Genomic DNA, 9,950 nt, shown 5'->3' on the forward strand with positions numbered 1-9,950 from the left:
TTATCCTGTATTCATCGATAAAATTCGCAAAGATCTTTTTCATTCCACTGCTCCGGCTAAAGCGGCCGTCTGCTATAGCCGCCGAAGGATAAAAAGCAATGAAGAGCGGGGGAAGAATGAACACTTTCTAGCCCCCACAAATACAACTCCAGTACAGGCACATCACGTGTCTGCTGTCGAAACGCTGTTGGCTTTTGTATTACGTACGTAATACTACCACCACGTCATCGTCATCTATATATCGGCCCCCCAGGAATCTATATATATATATTTAGTAGTATAAGTAAGAGTGCTGACTATACATATATATATATAATCTGCACCCTTCAAATATACACACATCAGCAATTCGTATACAAACTTGCAGTCAGAGAACATTTTAGTGTATAAGCTCCGATCAATAAGTCAAAATGCTATCGGGTCGAAGTACCTGGAAATGAGCTCATGTGAGCAGAAAAATCGAAATCGCTGTACAATATATGTGTGTATGTGTGTGTCTACGGTATAGAGTTAAGCTAAACTAGAAATAGTGTCTATGGAATTGCTCAAAGCTTCTCAAAGTAACAGCAGCTTTAGCCTAAAAATTCCTTTAATCACTGGCTGTGCGATCCAGTAAATAAGCTGAATGCAAAGGGACCGTATCTTATTAGCGTTATATGAAGACATTGGTGAACAAGTTGAAGAATAGTTGCGAACAGAGACAAGTAGGAAGATTGTACTATTTTAACAGTATACAGAAATAGCACTGAACAAAGTTTTACTTAGCGTTGCTTCGAGCACATTGAGTAGATTTATGTCATAGCTTTGTTCTATGGAAAGTAATCAATCGTTTGTCTTCCTCGTTTGCATAATTAAACAAGAGTTTTTAGCCAAACGAAACACACGGATAACTGATCTAATATCAGCTAACCGCAGATTCCAACCGTTACAAACAGCTTATTTGCTGCTAAATCAGCGATTACATATCAGCGTGTACCTCGCAAGACGAAAATTTAGTAAATACAGAAAACCAAAATTTCCAATTTATTCTTTAAGAATTAGTTTCACCAACCAAAAAAGTCGTCATTATATCCGTACGACGAGGCATTTTTTTGATGGATCGTTTGAAAGATGAAAAAATTACGCATGTAAAAGATAACATAAACTATGTGCGAGATTATGCTTTTTATACATGACGGCTGGCGAATATAAATCGCTGAAATCTCGTGCCTGTTCAGATCGGCATGACCAGACTCATCATCGCTGCGACTTACAGTAACCAATGGGCCACTATGATCGTCGCTCTTCGTAGAAGCTAAATCAGTCTCCGCCGACGAACATTCCAGAACAACAGCGCAGTTGCTGCTAATCGGAATGGTTCTCTAGCAGTCACTGGCAGACGGCCTGCCTGTTCAGTACGTCGCTCTTTTTGTTGCTAACCACGGATCTAACATTGCCGCCGACGTATTCTTCTCTTTCCAGCTGAGTTTATATAACAACTTGCCCGATGACTACATGATTCAAGTCAACCACTTACCATCGACTACGGTGAGCCTAAAAGTACAAACGCTAATAGCAGATATGCTGTTACAATATCGCTACTTAACGTGGTCTACATGATTCTAACCCATCTACCAGAAAGATCGCACCAAAATATTACCTCTTCTAATGCATTACGTCTGTGTGTATTTACCGCAAGCAACGTCGCTTTTCTCCGCGCATAGCAAACTCCAGGGAGCAACTAAAATTATAGAACAGACTTTGCATTCCGAAAACGGGGACGATTTACACACACAAACAGAGTCCATCCAACGGACCAATCGGACAAATCAGACTTTTCGACGAGGCTGCGTGGTCCACGCGGCTTTCTTGTGTCCGACGGTAAGCGTGCATCGATCGAGTCATCGACGGCAGCATCAGCACCAATAACAGCTATCGACGTCTGCCTTGTTGCCGATGAGTATGAAACCTTTTATGCTACTTCGAACCTAACGCGACAATGACTGTATGAGCTGTTACGTGGTGTTCGAAGGTGATCTGTGCGTGTTTATGTGTTTATTATTCTAACACGCTCTGTCAACAGACTGTCGCTCTGGCTGACCAATGTCCGAGAAATGGTAGCGCTCTCGCTGCTGTCAAGATCAGAGGTAAGTGAACCAACTGCTGGAGAACAACCGGGGAAACTTTGATTTGATATTGAAATGGGATTTTAATGCTACGAAGCGGTGTTGCCGGTAGCAACAGCGGCAGCTTCACGGCGGTAGCATTACTGACTGCAGTGCAAACCACATGACTCGAGTTAAGAGTTGGACAGTTGAGAGTCGATGATTACGTGGGCATTCGCTGGTGTGTCCAAAGAACGTAAAGCAACAGGAACAGCGGCAGCAGTAGTAGCACCACCACCACATGTCGACAGGAAAAAGGACGCGCGGCGCATAGTAATCGAAAGACCCAAGAAAAACTCATCGTAGCGCCACTTCCAGATTAGTATCGATGGTATATATATATATATATATGCCAGAGGGGCAACTAGGACAAATTTAAATCATCCGAGCAACTAAGGCGAATAAGACAATACTGTTACGTATAATTGTGGTGGAGCACATATCTATCTATTAGGGTAAAAAGTACCAAAGAGGAACAACAAATGATTGCGTTAAATGACGACAACGGAGTACAGTATTAAAAGCAATCATTTTGGATAACTGAAATCTGTATGGCGCACTTGTTGCCGCTAGCAAAACCAAAAAGACGTGTTTCTAACTCAGATATATATATATATATATATATATATATGTATAATATATGTATATATATATATATATATATATATATATATCTGAGTTGCCTAGCCAGACACATCACCACTGAATCATCGTTTAAGCTAACAGCGGCAGATTATGACAGTTGTTACTATGGGTAAAACAGCGAAACGATTACTGATTTGACAGAAACGTAATAGATATAGGTTTATTGTATATTATATGTATATTATATAGACAGACAGATTGCTAACACTGGACAATGAAAAGGAGATCGTATAAACAGAGCTGTCAAAGACATTGCTGGTCGACTGTCGATTTTCTCCAAAGGAGGAGGACCGCACGTGCAAGGCATAACGTTTTCCCACAATGCCAACTTGTGCAAAATGAAATTATACTAAATTAGTTTCTCAAGTTAAATTTACCTTTGAGAGTTGTCTACATCCGTATTTGGCCCGGCTTTAGTAAATTCTAGTATAAAAGAAGTCCACACTGTGTCAGTTTACGATATATTAAACTGGAATTGCGTAGTTTCTATTGTCGTAGAAACAGATGTTTCAATCAAAATCATCACGTTTCGTCCACGATAAGCGATGACAATAGCAAAAACAACGCTAAGGGTCCTTACAACAGCAACAACAATGATATATGGGAGCGATTATTGACCTAGCATTTGTTTCTTCGTTCCGTCAATCGCTCGATTTACCTCTATCCGCTCAGCCGGTGCTCTAATACAGCCAGCGCGAACAGCTGCGACAGCCGGCGTTCAACGCCGCTGCCGATGATGCTAAAAAAAAAATTGCGGATGGCTAGCCCAACCGGCAAGCATTATTAAATACGCAGGAAGAAAAGCTTCGTTTGTCGCTAGCCCTCCTACTAAACCCGCACCTATACGATTCTACTATGATAGCCACAGCCCGTTCGCTTTGACTCCGCCAGTTGAACCACTTCGTAATGTTTACCTTAATGTTTATTAAAGCTTACCGGTGGTAAAACGGCTGTAGAAACAAGAGGCATGGCAAATGGCAATATAATAGTAAGCAAAGAACATGAACGGCAACAAAAGCCGGTAGTGGACAGATTATCGGTTAAAAAAATTACATTAGTTGCTTATGATACTTTGCATAACGCATTTTTTTTTACTGAATAAACATTTTCGTTAGCTATTTAAAGCATACATGCTGCAGTATATTAAGTGGTTAGTCTTTGGCGAAACAACAATAGCTGCGAGGTAGCGTTGGCTTGGCAACGGCGAGCTGTTCGGAAAAAATGAACCTTGTCAAACCTGCATTGTGCGATATTTTTTGCTGAAAGGAATTTTACGATATTCCCAATTGCATATAATGGCCCCGTTGATAATTCTACTACCCATATGCAGAACCGTTGGTATCGAGTTGTAGCACGGTAACTCTTTTCGGTAAAATCCGCGTAAAAAACTCCATTGGCCAATTTTAGGATGTCCGTTCTGTCTGTGGATGTGCCTAGTATCGCAAATATTTAAGTACCGACGTCATTAATAGCTAAACAAGAAATATCAGCTCGTACACATTTGAAAACATCGCTTACAGAGGTTCAATTTAACCTAGTTAGAGCAATTCAGCTTAAAGATTTGCTAGCATAGCAACAATGAGCTCAACAATGGGTCGATAGGAAAGTGACTACCGATAAAAAAAAGTATTACGGAATGAATTAACACCGTTCAGTGTTAAATACAAACTTACTGAATGCAAACTAGACGTCTGTTACCATCAGCGCGATTAGTCTAATCGAATCGTAGCTGTGGACCCAGCCATCATTGTCCAGCTTAGTGGGGCCCATCGCCGGTTCTGTCGATCGTTGTTACAGCAGTGGAAAGTAGTTTTACTTTAAATGCCGTCTCTTTAATGAGGATAACAATTAATAAGAGGGTGCCCAAAGCTAGTCAACTTACTCCATCGATAGCTGGCTGAATAGCTGTGCCAAAGGCAACCACGCCATCGACGTACATCTACAGATTTTTCACAGCATAATATTGCTGCTCCAGTGAGATGTAGCAAGTTGAATTTGATTGGTATATACCATAACCTTCCTATTAAACGAATAAACAATGCAGAATAGCAATACGCTATTCTGAGATGCTCTGACGAGGCGAAAACGGAAATGACATCCGCAACGAACGCGGGTGCTGCACTTGGTTAAAGAGCACCGCTTTGAGCAAAAGATGTAAAGATGCTGTTGGCTTACGTCATCCAATAACAGTGCCCCAGGCCACCGCTCGGGAAGTTGTCTGCAGTTCGAATCTCCACCTCTTTTCCGGGTCTTGTTCACACATAACAATAAAATGGATATATTTTATTCCCTTATATGCGTCAATGCAGGCGCATAAAGGGATTATTTTGCCATAGAGGGCACTATTTTGACTTTACTGGGTGGCAAAGAAATGTACACGTGTAAGTAGGAGCTGTCGTTTTCACTTTCCACGGGCATTTTGTCTCGAAGCGAATGACTCAGTGAGTTTCATAGCCGCCATTATCGATCGAGATAGCAGCTGGACAGAAGCCAGCGAATCACCTTGCAAGAAAAGAAATATGAGCATTCACACGTTTGGACAAACCTTCACCACCTTGGCGACTGTCTGACCAGCCGTAATCCAGATAAGAAACTTTCCGCTGTCCGAGTGCCGCCATACCATCTATAAAAGTAAAAGGTGTGTGGAAGGTTACCGTATAATCGTTAAGTCAAATTTATCAGCAATCATTAATTATATAATAATATATGTAATGACTCAGCCCGATTTAATATTCGTTTTCTATATTGAAGATGCTAACTGACACGACCATTTGAACCATATATCTAGATGAGGTGTATCACATGCATCCGTGTGAGCACACATTGTACTTCCAGCTAACGAGAGCTAGAAATGACAACTATGATTATGATCCTAAATCTTCAACGTGAAAGGCTTGTATATAATGGTATCAGTTTTTTCAGCACGGATGAGAACTGCACGTTACGCGACAATGCAGGTTTACATCTCCTACTGAATAATGGCGTCGCCGATGGCCCACCTGCTGCCACGATTTTGGCATTTTCGTCCGCTACTAGGCTAGCCGCAGCGTTTCTGCGTTGGCGTACACAAAACTGATGAAACCAGAAAAAAGATGAGAATCGCTTCAAGGCTACCAACAACTGTGACTTAGATATTCATAAATATCTTGGCCAAATCCATTGCGACGCCAGCGGCGACGGACGCATCCGTCGATCGTAAATCATCATAACCATCAGTCTACATACACATAATAAACCTCCCTTACCCGTATCAATTTATAACTGCTAAATGAAGGAAGATGTAAAGCCAATTTTGTTAACAATTAGTTCCATTTATACTCAAAAAATATATCAAATCTCATGGATATGTATTTAGACAGTTCTCGGTCGCGTTTTGTTCTTCCCCTATCTAATGTTGGAGCACAGCCTTGACGCGTGCGGTGGAGTTGCACGCATGAAGAACTACGCAATGGCCACGGTAGAAGGGCTATACAATGAATGGCCTGTCAGTTCGATCGCATTCGCTAATGTCGCTCGGTGAATACAGTAGCGTCCGGGATGGGCCGCTCAGCTGAGCGACAATAGGCTGAATTACATCGAACAGGCATGGATAGCCGCGTTTCTGATTACCACCGTCGGCTACTAGACACAATATAACAGGAGTTGAGCTCTAGGACGAGATCATAGGCGACTTGATGGTAGCTCAGAGGACTTCTTATAGCTGCAATTACTTCGATAGATGGCTTTAGATAGTTTTGTAACTCCGTAGTCAAGTAACACGATGCCCCGACAACAGCCGGCGAGCGATGGCTTGTCACATCGATGAGGTTGTAATATGTTTGCAACAGCTGAACGTAACATAAAGATGTTTCTAGGTGGTCCGGAGACAGACCCTCTTCGGCTCTTTCTCTCTACACAGACTTCACTTTTTCCTCTCTAGTATTGCCGTCAGAATAATCCAATAATACACAGGTGACAAAAAGGACTAGTCGGCCATTTTCGGTTGCGAATTTCGGCCACCTAGTTCTCCCAGCTTTTCTAATCTTGCCTTGCACTCACCCAGACACGCATCAGCGTCGACTGTACGTTCACATATCCAAATGTAATGAAATGAAATCCAAACGTGTCGTTTCTTCGTTTAACCGCACAAATTGCACACAGTGGCACTGTACTTCGTTCATACGGGATTCGGGATAGACAGAACAGTATTTCCACCCATAAATTTTTTCCTAGTTTCAATAATCATATATATGGAGCATTAAGCAAACACAATAAATGGTAGCTTCACATACACACTGACCTCGTTCTTAGGTTGATTCTCAGTGGCAGTGGTACTATGGCAAGCACGATCATAAGCACAAAACCTCCCCCACGAGCGATGGATTCATATCCATCTTTGTTTCTAATCTTCCTTCTGTCCGTCCGCCGAAGCAGAACTTCATCCGCACATTCATTCACTTTACGACGAAGAAGCCACATAACCCCTACGCGTACTGTTGGGAAAAACAGGCCACTGGTGGCGGTCCGACACGAGGCATCGTTGCTTAACGACGACGACGACGACAACAACAACAACAACCACAACCGATAACAGCAGCAGGACCGCACCATCGACTGCCCCGTGCCGCAGTTGCTAGAACTCGTACTTCTACACTGAGCGCTGTCGCCAAATAGTCGTCGTCAGCCTGCCATCACTCGTTGGAGAACGAGTGGATCTGTAGCGCTTAGCGCCATTTCTGTAGACGACCTGCCTGTATCTATTCTCTCGCATCATTAACAACCTGCTATACGATTTGATGTAAAGGTTCATGTAGTGCCTTGCTTTTACCTATGATTCTGAACGTATAATTTCATAAATATAATAAATGTTTATCTTTCTAGTCGTTTGCAGTAGCTTTCATCATGTTCTGCGAGGAAATGAGTTAATCCTATCACACATTAGGTGTTGATAGCTTTGCCTGCTATTATAAACAGACAAACTATTTCCAATGCGGAATTCGTAACTGCGTCATTATTGCGCCATATATATTTGTTTCCGCCTATTTCCTAGAACACACTAGTTATACTGCTACCACTGCTTTTGCAGGTTCATCTGAGGAGGTGCAGGCCGACAGGCAGCCGGGCAAGAAAGCAAATAAGAAGATGGGTTTGCCAATTGCAATATCTAACATTGACTGGGATTCGTTGAATGGCATAAGAGCGACTCATCTATCCACATAATACCATATATCTAAGACACATTTCTATGCATGTACTCACTTGAACGGAAGTCTTGGAGCAGTGGGTTCGACTGTACTCGTTGTTACTGCTGCTTCCTGCGTACACCGTCGCCGCTGCCAGTTCGACCAGCTGCTGACGGTGATGTGCTAGCCAGCCAGCCAGCCAGCCAGCCAGCTAGCTAGCCAGCCAGCCAGCTAAGTGATGATGATGAAGGTGGTGGGCGATAGATAATGGCTTATGGTAATAGTTAATTTGGCTGGATTAGCTCCAAAAGCGTGGCCGGGGATCTAAGGACGAAGCGTTACTGGCCGGGCCGCAACGGCGCGGATGTTATCCGGGGGGGCCAGGGGCATGATCTCGAAGCAAACGGTGGTGAACGATGTTCACACCTCGTTCACTCACACAACACGACGACCGACAGCTTACTGGCGCTGCCACTGCTACTGAGCTCGTTCGACGGCCGTAGCCCAGAGGCAGGCCACAGCAATGCTGCTGCTGCTGTTGTCTGTGCTGCTAATGCAGACAACACCGATGATTTGGGTCGTGCGCACCCAACAGGGACACGGTCTGACGGACGGCGCGCAGACACCGACACACCACACACCATTCGCCCTGACCAACAACTAGCGACTCTTATGAAAGCAGTGAAGATGAAGAAAAAATGTGTCTGAATAGCGGGGAACAAGCAGACGATCTTGCCCGCCGTCGCTCGCTAAACATGAGCACGGCTCCGACCTGTTCGTTGATCGACTCAGCAGTGCTCGAGCGCTGGTGCGCACTAATGGCGGCAGCGACAGGGCCGATACTAGCGCCACCACTGTTAATGGCCAAAGTACAGTGACGACTGTGAGAGACGAGGCGACGAAAGAAAGATAACCAACCTACTAACATATAAAAGGCGAGATATCAACATCAAAAACGGACAAACAAAATGGCAAACAAATGCAGAGTGGGGATCCCGCTGTCGAATACCCTACTAGTTGCCAAGGTCAACGAACGGCTGCAAGAGACAACGGCGACGCAAACTTGACTATGTAATGTGCCCGGGTGTTTTGAAGGCGGTCCGCCAGGGGGCACAGATATTGTAGGCGATAGACAAATAGGGAGATAGTCGGATGGTTTTGAATAATGCGAATGCGCGCACGTGCAAAATTTTAGGCAATCTAAATACAATTTATGAATCAAAGTCAATGCTTCGTGTCAGTCCTTCACGTCCGATACTGCCGTTAGGCGTTTCCTCAGAGAACGAATCTTTACCACAAACAATCTATAAAAATATGTTAGTTATTCATTGATACGCGGCCTTTTATAAATAGGGTAACGAACATATAACAGAAGAATATTAATATACAGGAAAAATGAATGCAGTAAATGTTTGCCTTGCCCATGCCTTTAGAGGGTCACCCTATAACAGTTCTTATTCTTAACCTTATGCTTAACATGGTATAATATTGACATGATTTTTAACATATACAATTTCAGATGAAAAGTCGCAGTGATAGTATGGAACAGAAAAATTAGGCCTTGGAAATCATTATAAATGGCTTAAAGGTGGACAGAAATTTCACTGTTTCACATAAATTTTGTCTACCAACAGCAAAACTTCGTATCAAGTCATACATAGCAAGTAAGCCTCCGCAATGGAGTCGCCGGTAGGCTAAATATTGACTCAGAGATTTCGAAAATAGTGCCAATCTATGGCGGTACGAACCAGCTTTGTCCATTAGAGACAGAGAAACAATGAAGAAACACACTACAAATGCTGGGATCTTTCGAATCGTCTATCAGTTATTTTTATGAGACAACAAATTTTAAAAAATTCGGACAAGGCAATGTGTGGCTATTCTATTTCTGCCTATCAGGCTCGCCGACATAAAGGTCTAACAACTATATGCAAATACGTCAAACGAATAACTCCGTGGACCCTTAAATCAAAAAAAAACCGAGCGCATCCCAATACTC

General features: G+C 43.0%; 1 protein-coding gene across 1 annotated transcript in view; it reads right to left on the reverse strand.

The window, feature by feature from the left end:
• The window catches only part of LOC111250730 (uncharacterized), a 41,275-nt gene extending 33,219 nt beyond the window's left edge, over positions 1–8,056 (reverse strand). Inside the window, exon 1 of the mRNA XM_086990375.1 lies at positions 8,028–8,056. The gene's annotated coding sequence lies outside the window, so the exon portion shown is untranslated. The remainder of the gene's footprint in view (positions 1–8,027) is intronic.
• Between the last annotated feature and the right edge of the window lie 1,894 nt (positions 8,057–9,950).

This window comes from Varroa destructor, unplaced genomic scaffold (genome assembly GCF_002443255.2).
Source record: "Varroa destructor unplaced genomic scaffold, Vdes_3.0 BEIS01000005.1, whole genome shotgun sequence".
NCBI classification, from domain to species: Eukaryota; Metazoa; Arthropoda; class Arachnida; order Mesostigmata; family Varroidae; genus Varroa; species Varroa destructor.